The sequence below is a fragment of the Sciurus carolinensis genome, chromosome 2, assembly GCF_902686445.1.
Source record: "Sciurus carolinensis chromosome 2, mSciCar1.2, whole genome shotgun sequence".
In the NCBI taxonomy this organism is placed as follows: domain Eukaryota; kingdom Metazoa; phylum Chordata; class Mammalia; order Rodentia; family Sciuridae; genus Sciurus; species Sciurus carolinensis.
The window spans coordinates 9,192,030-9,207,512 of NC_062214.1; positions in this window are offsets into that span (position 1 = coordinate 9,192,030).

The window sequence follows — 15,483 nt, forward strand, 5'->3', positions numbered from 1 at the left end:
TGAAGGCCCAAACATCTGCTAATGCATTTTCCTTTTGTCTTTATTTGAGGCCATGACACTTCTAAATATGTGGTGGACGTAACAGCTACCTCAATTGGAACATCTCCAAAACCAAACTCCTGATTCCCAGTCCTTCCCAATACTGAGCTCCCACCTCAGTCAGTAACATCCTGATCCCAGTTCTCAAGTCAAAATCCCCGATGTCTTCCTGGACTCTTCTTCCCCCCTCAACCCACCCACCCCACCATCTCACCCATCTGCAATCAGGGCTCCCTCATGGCAGATTCAGAATTCGCCTCTTCTCATGCAGCCTCTGCTCTCCCATCTCCCACTGGGCTTCACTTCCGCTTCCAGGTCTCTTGGTCTATTCTGACAGGGAACCAGAGCTTTCTGCTAACATATATAGCAGGTCATGTCTCTCCTCACCTCCAAATCTTCCACAGGCCTGATGGGACACTCACCAGAGCAAAGTCCTGCACGTTCTCTCTCTGGCTGCACCCTGGCTATCACCCTTCCCCTCTGACTGACTCCTCACTGGTCCTCAACATACAGGGGACCTTCCTTCCATCAAAAACGCTTGTCCCTCAGATGTTCACATCACTCCCACCATTACCAATTCTATGTCTCTGTCATCTTCTGGGTGATTTTTTCCATATGACCCTATTAATAATTACAGTCTCCCCAACATGCCAATCACTATGGACTGATAACAGAATGTGAGCAAGTCATTCCTCCTCTCAGTCTCTAACCTTGTATTGGTCAGCTTTTCATCTCTGTGACCAAAATATCTAACATGAACAACAGAGGAGGAAAGATTTTTTGTTGGCTAATGGTTTCAATGGTTTCAGTTCAGGGTCTGCCAGCTACATTCCTTTGGACCTGAGAAGAGGCCGAACATCATGGCAGGATGGCATGGTGGAATGAAGTTGCTCAGCAGATAACACCCAGGAAGCACAGACAGGGAGAGGTCAGAAACAAGATCTGCCCTTCCACAGCACGCCTCCAGTGACCTACTTCCTCCAACCACACCCCACATCCACAGTTCCCACCCTGTCCACAATAGCATCAAATGGTGAATCCGACAGCGACCATGGATGAGGTCAGAACTCTTGATCCGATCACCTTTCCATAGACCCCACCTCTGAACCCTGCTGCCCTAGGTCAAAGCCTCCAACACGTGACCCTGTGGGAGACGATCCAGATCCAACTCATAACAGCTATAAAACGAAAGGGGAAGCAACTATATAAGAGAAACACAGAAAAGAATGCACAAACATTCATCCCTCTGCATCCACAGAGGATTGGTTTCAGGACCCCGGAGATGCCAAAGCCCTGGAAGCTCAAATTCCTTAAATAAAACTATACCATGTTTGCATACAATCTACATACATCCTCCCATATAATTTAATTCATCTTTAGATTACTTATAACACCTACTACTACGTAAATACCATGTAAATAGTTGTTATACCATACAGTCTAGGAAATAATGGCAAGGAAAATATCTGTAAATGTTCACATAGACTTAACTTTTTTCCACTAGTGTTTTTGATGGTTAAATCCAGTTACAAAACCCTCAGATTTGCAGGGCCAATAGTATACATACTCTGTGAACTATTAATCTCTAAATCATGGTCAGCAAACATTTGCTGTAAAGGGCTAGATAGAAAACATTTTAGATTTTTATGGGGCAGAGGGTGTCTGTTTCAACTACTCCACTCTGCCGTTGCAGCATGAAAGCAGCCACAGGTAATGCTTCATGGATGGGTGTGACTATGTTCCAATAAAACTTTATTTATAAGAAGGGGAATGAAGGGAAGGGAGGGGGATAGGAAAGAGAGTAGAATAAATCAGACATAACTTTTCTATGTTCATGTATAAATACACAACCAGTGAAACTCCACATAATGTACAATCACAAGAATGGGATCTTAATTAGAATAAGTTATACTCCAGGTATATATAATGATGAAATGCATTGTACTGTCATGTATATCTAAAAAAAAATAAAACTTAAAAAGAATTGAGATAAAATTCTCATAAAATACTTATACAATTCATACCATTTTATAAGTTTTCAATCCGTATACATCTGTGAAACACCATAATTAAGAAAAAGAACATGTTTTTCGCCACTTGCCACTTAATGCTTCCTCATGTCCCTTTGTAGCCATCTTGTTTTCCCATTCCCCATATACCCTCGAGATTTGTTTTTATAATTTACTAAAAATGGAATGATAATGTATTTACTTTTTTTCTTTCAGCAAGATTATTTTGAGAGCCATCCATGTTGATGCATGGATCAATATTTCTATTTTTTTTATTGAAACACTTCTGTGTGTGGCTATACCGGATTGTTTACCCATTCTCCTGTTGACGGACACTTAGGTTGTTTCCTCGGCTATTAAACATGAAGCCATGAACATCTGTGTACATGTCTTGTAGGGACATATTTACCTTCTAGGTAAATATCTATATGGACATACCTGGATTATATATTAGGTATATGTTTCTCAGAAAGAGTGCCAAACTTTTCTAAAGTAGTTGTACTCTTTTATATTCTCATAGCATTGTATGAGATTTCCAGATCCTCCAACTTTTAGCCAGCACTTAGAATGGTAAGTGCTCTTAATTTTTGTAATTCTAGTAATTGTGTAGTGGTATTTCAGTGTGATTCTAATTTGCATTTCCCTAGTAACAAATGGTTTAAACATTTTTTTTAAGCTTTACTTATAAAAACAAGCAATTTGGTAGATTTGGCCATGCTGTAGTTTATAGATCATTACTCTAAACCATTGATTACTGTTAATATTGATAATCATAAAGAAAATACATGAATATCTTAAATGCCCAGGAATACAAAGCATACTGTAGGGTTTTAACTGTCTCCTCCTGGTAGAAAGTAAGCTTAGGGGAGGGGAATCTTTATACTGCTTTAGCTCTAGCTCTAGAACATATCCTAGATCTAGGACATGGCACATCATAGTTCTTCAGTAAATATTTAGTAAGGAAGAAATGCTGTACTTTATCAATGACCTAATGGATATTCAGGTATACTTTCCTATTTGTTATTTCTAGCGACACCTGACTTCATGCTAACTAAGAGACATGCAGCCATGTCAAGCGATGTTTGGTCACAATTGCTTGTTTGAATTTCCACAATTACTAGCATCTGGTAGGTAAAGACCAGAGATGTTGTCACCATCCTACATTGCACAGGACAACCCCCCCAAAGAATTATCCAGCCACACAAATTAATAGTTGAGAGACCCTCATGTGCCATGAAATCAAATTCCACTGGGTGTACCAACATTCAAATGCACACATTCTGTATCCATCAGAAGTTTAAACAAATAAGGCATTTTTCCCTCAAATAATCAGAAGCCAGTGTTAGGAAGTTCAGGGCTACTAAACATCCCACATACCACTCCCTAATATCTCCTACTCAGACAACTGAGGACCTAGTGCCTCACAATCACAAAATGGCTGTGCCACCTCCAGAATCACATCTCTGTTCTGGCAGGAAAAAGGCGAGAGTCAACTGGGCAAAGGACACGTCCCAGGTAGTGTGACTGCCCCTGTGTCCCACCCTCATGGAGCTCTCCTAAGAGCTATATCCAAGGATTTCAACTTCTCTAACTTCAGGGAAGGTTGAGAAGTACACATTTTTAAGTAGAAATGTTGGCACACCAAGCTTTTCTACCACAGCCTTCGGTTTGGAATTTTCACACCCAAGAATTTTTCACAAAGACCTGAATATAAAAACTTTTTATCACAATATGGTTAACATAGGAAAAGAAAACTGGCTAGCACAGAAGTATATTTAGCTGATACGAATGTGCCGCATCCATATCCCTTTAATGGACTGGTATCCCTTCCCTCCAAAGCAGTGAGTCTGGTCAAGCCCAGGGGTCTTCCCGGAGGACGAGGGCTGCCTGGTGCTTCCCTCATCCCCTCCTGCCTCACCACTCCCTTGATAAATCACATCTACAAGAATGCCCATCTCCCGCAACGCTTCTAGGAAACCCGCGCTTAAGGCTATGTACATCGATGGAAGGCTGACCATTTAGATTAAGGTCTAAGCATATAATAATGAATGCCAGTCAGAATTAAACAAAGTTATTTATGATATTGACAAGCTGTCTGAGATATTTCATTGAATTCAAGAAAAAAAGCAAGTTGAAGAACATTATGTATAATAAGATCTGAACTGTATAAAATAAAAAAGACTATACCTCAATCTGCTTAAATATATTTAGAAAAAGCCTAGAAGAATACAAAAGAAACCATTTGTGTTTGCTCCAGTTGTCTTTTCATTTTCTATTCTTCTCTGTAGTTTGAATTAAGAAAAATATGTTTTTCTTTTATGACTTAAAAGTTTTTACTTAAGCTGGGCACAGTGGTATAGTCCATAGTTCCAGCTACTCAGGAGGCTGAGGAAGGAGGATCACTTGAGCCCAGGAATTCAAAGCCAACCTGGGTAACAGAGCAAGACCCCAACTCAGAAAAGGTAAAACAACTTATTTTTTTATTTAAAACGCCATCATCTAACATAATCAGTGGTTCAGATTTCAAGTCAGCACAATATTTGCTACAAAAGAATTTAACAGCAAAAGAATTAAATAGCAGGCTCAGGTTCAAGTCCTGCTGTGGTGTTTACTGAGTCCACTTAGGAAAGGCCTTTCACCTTTCAGATGCTATCATACAAAATAAAGTTAAATTAAACATATTAATCTATAGGGTTCCCTGAAGAATAAATGAAGCAATGTGTGCATGGGCTTTCTGTGAATTACAAAGCTTTAAGTGATACTTACTCTTGTTATCAGAGATGATACAGAAAATAAACCAGGACTTCAAAGGTCCACAGATACAAATTAATCGTACGGCATGATATGCCACAGTGAAGGCTCTGTGACACAAACAGGAAAAGCTGACTGCTCACAGAATTGTTCAGGAAGGGGAGGGAGGGAGGCATGTCCCACAGGGAAAGAACTGGAAGGGTGGGAGAGTGAGTTCCACCATGTGTGCACTGGGCCTGTTGGCAGAATGACAAGCACATACGATGTCACCCTCATCTTGCTCTCAGCCCTGTGGTGTTTTCAATGTACACTCCCTTGGCACCAGCCATGGGCTAAGACTCTGCATTAAGTATCTCATCTAAGTCTTAAACTGACCCAACTCTGCGGGCTATGTTTTCATGCCCATTTTACAGATGAGAAAACTGAAGTTCAGAGAAGTTGTTGGTCCAAGGTTACATAATTAGTAACTTCAAGAGAGTTCATGAGCCCTCAGGCAGTGATAAACAGCAAACCCTACATGCTGACTTTGAAACAAACTCAGTCTAAGGCACTAGATTCATAATAACAAGCCCACTGCTGGGCTTTACATACATCATCTCATTTAGTCATCCTGAACTACCAACCTGTGGATTACCAGTATTATCACTGGTAGATGAGAAAACTCATCTGATTTAGTAATTGACCAGTTTCATATACCTATTAACTAGGCAGAAACTAAGATGAACATCATTCACAGCTTCATTCTAGAAGTTTCATGCTTCTGCACCACACCATGCCCGCTGACTCCAATGGCTATGAGGAAGGAATGAGATCATCTTTGTGAAGGACTTAAAACCGTGCCTACCGCTTGGCACACATGAACAATGAGGAGGAATGATCCAACCAACTTTAATGAGATCTGAGCCAGTGAACTCTCAATTATCAAAATGTGGCTATCTGCTGAAAACTTCTAATGCCAGCTCCCACCAACGCCCAGAACACATCTCAACAACTTTCCTCTCTCCATCAGTCCATGTTTTACCAAATGAAGACAAATTTTCCTACTCGCCTAAACAAAATATAATTAGAAAGGTGAATCTGTAGCCCTGAGTCAAATATGGGCCTCCATCGTCCCACATAAATGATTTTGGATTTTTCACTGTTTTGAATTATCTATGCCACTGCTCTCCTTAATGGCACTGATAACTGAGTGTTAACTACATTACATGCAATTAAATTCAAAATATTTGTGCAGCAATTATATGGATTCATCAAACCTAATGGTGCAGTCAGGATTTCATGTATACTCATCAGTACTTCTCAGAAAGAAAAAAATTGGCATATAGAAATACATTCCCACCAGCTGACAATGATAAAGCAAACACTGTGTCTGGAGGTCACATATTAGCTGATATCTATCAATAGTAAACAAATTAGAAGATCCTAACAATATTGACCCTACTACTATCAGTGTCTTTATATATTCTTCAGTAGAGGTCAGATCTATCAAAAGGTATTTGTTCAGCAATCAATGGATAACCATATTTGTATTTACTCCTTTTCAAGTTTATTTATTTTCTTTCTAAGGTCTTCTCATTTTGGGTTACCCACTAAAGCTGATGCCATGAATGGCCATTCACACACCCCTGGCCCACCCCACCCAGTTTACCAGGGGCCAAGATGTCATGTCCAGGGCATCTGATGCTTCCCCCCAAAGCATTCATGATTCCTTCCCTACACAGGGACTCTGCTATTCCACTCCTAAGAACTTGCTTAGCCAGGTACTGAAGGCACCTGTGAATATAAGGGAGGTAGAGAAGGGCTTAAGCATCCAGGACAAGATGGCAAGTTTGGAGGTCATGGGCAGGGCCAGAACAAAGGAGTATGGGAGGGCCTTCTAATGAGGTCAACTTGCTGCTTGATGAAAGTGCTCTGGGAACATGAGTGGGAACCCTTCAGAAGGACAATTTTGAACTCAGTGCTCCTAAGCAGGAGATGCAATAAAAAAACTAAAACGGGCATGGACACAGAGGGCACCAATCAATAATAGTGAGGAGAGTGTGGACAGGAGAAGAGATAAGGAGGAAATTCCAGAGACCATAAAAAGAACAGACCAAACTCCCCCACCAAATTCCCAGCTTCAGGGCCCCTTCTCCCGGAAGCAGTCTTTCTCCGTCACTTTTGCAATGAAACTGCTGCTTGCCTGCTACCTCTGAGTCCTGTTCTTTCAATCTTTGCTAAACGGAGACAACACACCCAGCCCCTCTAGATGGAGGCAGAACGGCCTCGATAAATGAAGGATGAAGGTTGGAGAACACCTCCTGCAGCTTTCCCACCACTGGTGGGTCAAGTCTGGGCCCCCAAGGGATGGAGCCGCAGACACCCACTGTGGCAGCCCCTCTGCCACCGCGGGACTTCCCTCCACTTCCTGTCTCCCTTCCCCAGTCCGTCCCATGTGCGTCTGGGACCATCCTCCACTTGTGCTCCCTGCACCCGAGCCGCTGGCACAGGGTCTGCTCCGGGGAGAAACTCAGAAGATTAACCGACTTTTAAGAACTCAGGCCCTTTAAGAAATTTGATGCCGGTCAAACTCCCGCTGTAGAAGCCTTATACCCTGCAGGCTCCAACAATCCACTGAGCTTTTAAGCTTTTCTTTTATTAAAAAAAAAAAAAAAAAAAAAAAAAAAAGGGCAGGGCTTGTGCACATACACTTGAGCAAAGGTAGCTGCAGCGTCTGCAGGGTTACATCCGGTTTCCAGAAAGGGCGGCACCAATGATTGCTGCCGAAGTTCCGGTTTCCAGCCAGAGGTGTGCTTTCAGCTGTTCCGGGCTGCAACAGTGTCCTCACTACACCAGTTCCTTCCACAAGGTGGATTTGGGCTCTTTTCCTAAATTCCTTTAATTTTAGATATTTGTTTAGATAAGCCAAAGTTCATTTTCTATGGTTTGAAACTAAAAGGGTGAAATAATATAATGTGTTATGTTCTCCTTAGGTATAAAAATAACAACTATTATGACTTTGTCCCAATGTCGGAGGCAAGCAAAATATCCTTCATTAAGAGTCTGATCAGTGATGAAGTATCAAGTCAACAGTAGGAAACAACAAAATAGCTCTGAATGTGTATATGTGGAATTATTCCAAATTGTTTTTTAAGGCAGACTCGTGTACATGGTTTGCTAGCCTTTCTGTCTTAAATATGTATTTACATTAAATATATATGTACATTTGTATATATGTGTATATATGAGCCTACATATCATATAGATGAAGATATATGTAAAAACAGAAGAGATATATGTTTGCACATGCATTAAATATCTCTAGAAGAGCCTGATAACAGGGTTCACATCTTGGGAGAAGAAAAAATATCTGAGAAACCAGGTGTGGGAACAAACCTTACCTGTCCCTACATTTTCTTTTAAATCTTTTGAGTCTATACTTGAACATATATTATATATTTAAAAATAAATAAAATTTAAATATAAACGTGTAAATGAACTAAAAATTCTGAAGAATAAAATGAATAGATTCCCAGATCCTGGCACATTCCATCTAAGGTGAGATCATAGACTCTGGATTTTTAGCAAATACCTCAGGCAGTTCTGATTTGAAGTGTACTTCTGTAACTCTGGTCTAGATTCTCATAGATCAGCGGTGATTTGTGCATTGTGCTTCTTTATATTGCCCAGATCTCTGCACTGAGCCCAAATTAATATTGTATTTTTAAGTCAATATTAAAAAAAAAAAAAGAGTTTGTGCTGGGAAGAGGCATATTCACTGGTGTCCAAAGACTTGGCCAGGTGTGCAGAGGAAAGCATCAATATATTGACAACCAGCCGCCTTCCTAGACCAGTACTAACTGCCCAAGGGCAAAGGTTTTTATTTTTACCACCTTTCCCATCTTTCCTGGAATATTAAGTGGAGACAATCATATACTCATTATGTGCTTTTTATTTCTACATCAGGTCCCACACATGCACACACAGGCACAAACACACTATTTTTAGCTCACAGAAACCTTAAGGTTGTTGGGATGCTTTCCACTAGAATAAATTTTGGGCATGAGGATAAAGGTGAATCTTTGAAAGCTGAAAGGTCACTATTCTCATTGAATATTAGAGTGGTTGCCTTTCTCAACTAAAATGACCCCTGCTCTATACAAACTTTTGTCTCTCTTTTTTTCCCCTCTCTTTTACTTTCTCTGGGCACCATGCCAAACATGTAAAGCAGTGACCCACTTTGTCAATCTCATATTTTTTTAAATCCTCTGCCATTTCAAACCAGTTTTTTTTTAATATGACATCTTCCATACAAAATTATCTCAAAATACTTTGTTGAGAAGAAGTAAACTTATGATAAAATGGTACAAGCATTTTAAAATTTCTTCCTTGTTAGGATCAAGGCTTAAACACATTTCAATAAGTTGTTGTAAGTTCACAGCTCTTAATGTGAAAGTTGTATTATTCTTAGCAATTCCTGTTTTAGAGAATACTGACTGACAAAAACTTACACTTAGCTCCAGACTCCTCATAGCAGGACAAACATTTAAGAGCTGAATTGAGGTAAAATAACTACGTCCCTTTCAGTCCTGCAGTTAGTGTCCTGCCCTGCTGCTTACCCCTCATTTCTGTCCTGCTAACTCTCCCTGATCCTCCCCATGACCCTTGACTCTATTGGTAGTTCTTCTCTTGGGCCCTGTTCTGGCCTCTGTGGCTCTGACCTCCACATGTTTTCTGCCTAACATTCTGGCCATGTCTTTCCCTCATGTTTTCTAGAATCTTCTCCCTCACTTTTGCTAGAAGATTCTAGATTGAAGAATTTGTGAAGATCTACATATACACCAAGGCTATCCCTGATTCCTTGTCCACTCCTCTTATCTGCATATTCAATGGGTTTTCCCCCTCACTAAGGCTTCTGCTCTGCTGTCCAACTTATTGTTGGTGGACAGTTCTTCTCTTGTTTTTCTCAGCACTCATTATCCCTTACTTTGGCAACTGACTTCACATCTTTTTTGGAAAATAAGGCCTTCCTCATCTGTGCTTATGTGTTTTAAGTGGGGTTTAGCCCCCAGTCTAGGTTACAGAACTGGGAATAAGACCTAACTGGTTCAATCAGAACTTTCCATTTCCCTAGCCACAATTATTGTTCAAGGTGAGCTTGTGGTCCAGGTTAGGTCAATATTTCTCAATTCTGGAATTTTCCACTCAAGTTGCTAAGCTGGTAACTGTCTAGAGCAGAAGTCAACAAATTTTTTCTACAGGGGGCAAAAGCAAATATATAAGACTTTACAGGTCACTAGGTCTCTGTTGCAATGAACTCAGTTTTGCCAAAGACAATGTGTAGACAAATGGACACAGTTGTGCTCCAATAAAATGTTAATTACAAAAAGAAGCAGCAAGCATTTGGCCTGAAAGTCATTGTTTGCTAATCCCTTGTCTGGAGTTCTTGGTGGCCATCTTTACTAATTCATGCAAAGAACCTATCTGAAAATGAAGCCCAGAACAGAAAGAGGAATAAGAAAGAGTCGGGGGTATGGATTTCTGATGGTAATGTTTGAGCAGCTGGATCTAGCTTTGCCTGAAGTTAGAGCTCTTCCCATTTTGGATATGACTGTGGTAGGCTGCATAATGGCCCTTCAAATGGTATCCACATCCTAATCACTGAAACCTGCCAATTTTACCTTAGATGATAAAAAAAAATAAGTTTTACAAATATGATGAGGTTAAGTATCTTGTGATGCAGAAACAGAGAAATTTAATACACACAGAGGAAGAGAAGCCAATGTGATCACAGAGGCAGAGATTAAAGTGATGTGGCCATAAGCCAAGGAATGCCTGCAGCCACCAGAAGCTGGAAGAGGCAGTATGTGGAGTCTCCCCTCCAGCCTCCTGAGGGAGCAAAGCCCTGCCAACACTGTGGCCCAGTGATACAGGCTTCAGACTTCTGGCCTCCATAACTATGAGCAAATAAATTTTTATTGTTTTAAACTACAATATGGTATTTTGTTACAGCAACCACAGGAAACCAATACGGGAAGCAAAATTTTTTAAATACTATTTTTAAGTAGTTTAAGTTGGGTTTATGTCACTTGCAACCAAATGATTTTTAACTCATTGAATATTCAAATCTTCCTTACAAGGACTACTTTCTTCAACCCAGCTTCTGCTCAAGCTACTCTTTCTTTACACAGCCAGATTTTTTGAAAGAGTAGAATATACAAGTCCATATGCCCTCCTCTGAAACTCTCAGAGCCAGAGAGTTTCAGAATTCAGGTCTGAAGTTATGGTCGATGCATTTATTACCTAAAATATTCTCTGTTCTCTCTGAGTTGCCCCTCTCCACGGTAGGACTTTCCATCTCCACTCTATTGAACTCAATGACCACATTATTTGTCTCACCCCATGAAAGGTTAGCAATCATTACATGTGCTATTTCCAGGAAACTAAGAGAGCCATCATGTGGCTCCATCTTGGCAGTGTAACCTAGGTCCCTCATGAAGATGACAGGAGGTGGGGTCCCTGCTGTTCCACAATGGACATGGAACATTGTGCAAGCCCCTGATATTTGGGGATTGGTTTTTACTGAAGCATAAACTGTCCTGTCCTATCTTATATTGGGTCATCTACTACATATAATGTAACACCCCATGGTGTCTGAGATAGCACCCTAAAATCAGTCACAATTACACTCTCAAGAAAAACATGCAAATATTTTCTCCAAAGGATGAATTGAAATATATAAATAGTCCTACACTGTTGAGAGTTTGGGGATTTTGTCAGTGTGGGATTACCGCCTGCATTTGCTCTCTTGTGTCGGTACCCCCTCCTCTGCCACTTGCAATCTGACTTCCCTGCCTAGCGCTCTCCTGCAACTGCTTTCTTGTAACCACTGAATTTCTTACTTCCAACTCCTTCACCTCTGTTTTAGGTCTAACACTCTCTAATCTAAAATTAATGCAGCCATTGACATTTCATGCTCTGATTCATAACTTCTTCAACATTCTTCCCTCGTCTGATTTCAATGATCCCATGCAACCCAGGGGAACTTCGTATCCTTTTTCCATTTAATTCCCTAACTGGTTCTTCTTAGGAACATGGATGGTTTCTAAGTCAGTATTTGCAGACCAAATCAATAGTGCCAGACAAGATCTCCTTCCTCAGTTCCACCTCATGCATAGATAAGAGTAATGTTCTTGCTACACCAGCCTGTAAATAAACCAATAAGCCTCTCTTGAGTAACAGACATCACAGTAGGCAATTCCAGCCATACTCACTAAAGAGGAAAATTTCTCAGGATGATAAGTTTGAATCATAGAGGAAGTGATTTGAAATAGCATATTCAGTATAACTTTATCTTATATTTGAAAATCAAAAAGGTGAGGTTTGGTTTAAGTTGGCAAGCAACTCAAAAGTACAAAAAGTAAAGCTTAATAATGTCTTCCTGCTGGGTCCTAGTTTAGATTTCCCCTGAAATAGACTCTGAGACAAGGATTAGAGAACAAGTAGCTTATTTTGTACATGATCCCAGGAAATACCAGCAGAGGAATGAGGAAGTGAGACCCAGAAGAGTAGGCGGCCTGTGCAGGGTAAGTTATCAGTGCAGTCACTTGCGGGGCACGTGGAGTTCACTTCTTCTTAGGAACCCTGGCATCCAGAGTGAAACAGGCCTCAGCGCCTTTCCACCTAAGGGATGAAGACTGGGGTTACTTAGACGCTAGGGACCCCAGTTGGTCATTGAGGAAAGGCTAATTCCCACAGACATGAATCTACCCTCATCTTGGCTTGCCTTGGTGGTGGGAAAGCGGCTCTAGCAGCAAGAAAAAGTCTTTTGGCAAGGAGATGCAAGCCCTGGAGGTTGGGATTGGGGCAGGTGTGCAACGAGATGCTGAGGCAAGGGGACAGAGTTGGGACGCTGATGACATCCATCACTGCTCAATAGGCTTAGTGTTGTTGCCATACTTTGGGACACATCCCAAACATGAACCCTCTTCGTAAGCTTGGGTATATTTCTGCTTAGGAGTCATGATGAGAAGTAGTGACCATTTAAAACTATCAAGGCTTAAGTCCTGTCATTCACATTCCAAGTCACCCTGGTGCAGGCAGGTGACTCACCTTCAACCAGTCGCTCGCACCGGACTGGATCTGATCATGGGTATTCGGTACGTCATAGCAGGAACCCATTTTGACAAGGTCTTCTAGGTCACAGTAAGTGCTCAACAAATGTTCCCTCTTATGATGATTCAAGGAATACGGTTGACCCTTGCCTAACCGTAGATCTGCCTCCGTGGTGTCAACATGTTCCAAAATGTTTGCCTCTACCAAACATGTACCATCTTTTTGCCCTGTCATTTCCCAAGGAATTCAGTATAGCAATTATTTACATGGCGTTTACATTTTATTATGTATCATAAGTAATCTAGAGATAATTCAAAGTATATAGGAGAATGTACGTACGCAAACACTGCCGATAGGAGACTTGAGCACCCACGGACCTTGGTATCCACACGGGGTTCTGGATACTAAGGGAGAGCTCTACTTCCACCTGTTTCTTACATTTAAAATTTAAAATATGGGACACCATCCTTTAACAACAAAATATATGGGACTTCATCCTTAGAAAAAAAAAATTTATGTCATTTGATCCAAAATGCTATTTGATCTTCAAACAGAAATTAAATGTCATTGCACAAAATTAGCCAGATCAATGAATGAAACCCTGTAGTATTGGCAATACTTACACAGCCCCGTGTCCCCTACTGGCATGCCTACCTTAAACACCTTTCCCCACTGAAAAATAAAGGCTTCTGAAAGATGACTCAGGACTCTGGCTAGTCTTATCTTGTGGAAACACACCATGTTCTAGACCCTGAGGGATGCCAGGAATGACAAGAGGGAAGACAAATTCCCCACCCTAAGAACAAAGATGAGATGAGGAGAAGAGCTAGTGGAATGATAATGGCCAACATATGACACCAAAAATGTTTCCAGAGGGCAAAGACAACAGCTAGGCAGGGCACTCAAGTGAGCCAGGGCACCTGATTTCTGGTGGCTTCAGTTGCATCTTAAAGTTTAGGACTTAGCCAGAAAGGGAGAGAGGATAAAGCATATAGTCCAAGGAGGGGACTGGCCTGAGCAAAGGCAGGGAGATGTGAGCGGCCACAAGCAAGCTGTGCTCAGGACTGCAGGGCGTGGGAAAGTAGGGGCTGTAGACAACTCCGACCCCGGCTTTCTGTTTCCAGGGAAGGAAGGGAAAGAAGAAGGAAGGGAGGCCTTTCAGAGAAAGATTAAGGCTGCTGCCTGCTGTCCGCTTTGGAACAAACATTATCAAATGTGAAAAACTGCTCTAAATCAACACGTGCAGCACACCGCGTGACTCACCACAGGGGAAACTCAGCTGAACCACTGGCTCCCGTTGGTCAGGAAGGGGTCAGTTTGTGGTATTTTTTTTAAAAGAGGGTTTTTACTTATAATTTCTTTTCAATGAAAATCAACATATACATATGTGGATTCCAAAGTTATTTTTTGGATTTGGAAATTATTTCCTAATAGAAATTGATCATAATATTTAAAATGAGAATTAGTCAAGATTATTTCTGCTTTCAAAGAGGAGTTCAGAATTTGGCAAAGAAATGCCTCAACTCCACCTGAAATCTCATTTTCCTGCAGTATACATCTAAGTGTGGCTACTGGTTAGGGTTAGGGGACAACCTCTGTCTTATAGGTGTGTTCTCCCTGCATCATATTTGGAATAGAACTGGTCTCCTTGCTTCAAGATATGTAAAATTGTCTTTTACAGTTTGATCTCTATGCAACTTCATGAGAGATTTCATTTTGGTCTTCATAGATGACATCAATATGAGAAATGCCAATTCTTCATTTCTCTTTTCAATTTAAATCAAATCAACAAGGCTTATTGAATACTGCTTACTAATATAGCACTTAGTAAAAACTAAATTTTCTTGCTGTCTTCTTGTATTTGCTAATATTTTTTAGCTATGAATTCACTTGGGAGACACAAACAAAATGCTTTTCATACAAATTCCTAGGAGCTGGAGTAGGTAAATAATAAGAGAATTTTCTAATTCTAAAAAGCACAGAATTGGTCAGCACACAGTATATACATGCTTCTTGTTTTTTTAACATAGTCTGTTTAGAAATTCAAGATCTAAAACTTAGGTGGGACCCTTGGTGCAAAATCAAATTTGCCCAAAATATTCAAGCCAAATAAGTAAGTGAATAAAAGATGGAAAATGTACCTCTAATTGACCTTCTTCTGCAAATAGATTTAACAAAATCAGTCTTCTCCTTCCAGATTTGTGAAACAATTTATGTCGATGAAAGTCTAATTTAAACTCCTCTCTAATTTAGGGTTTGTTTGCAAGTGGGAAACCCAGATGTTAAGGGACTAAGAGATGCATTTGGGAGATGTGCAATGGATGATCCAGATGTTGAACACACATCCGTAGTATTTCTACTCCAGACACAATGCTAGAAACCATCAGAAATTTGAAATTATCTTGGTCCATAACAGTGGGAAGAGAGAGAAAGATGAAATATGGGGATTATTTGGTCTAGAAAGCCCAAGAAAGAAATGGTGGTTTAAGAAGAGGGTCCTTCAGCGTGGCTGTGGTTGGCGTTCCTTTCCTAGAAGACGGCGCCAGAGCCTAAACTGAAGATGCGCTGGCTGGCCAGGCACAACATGCAG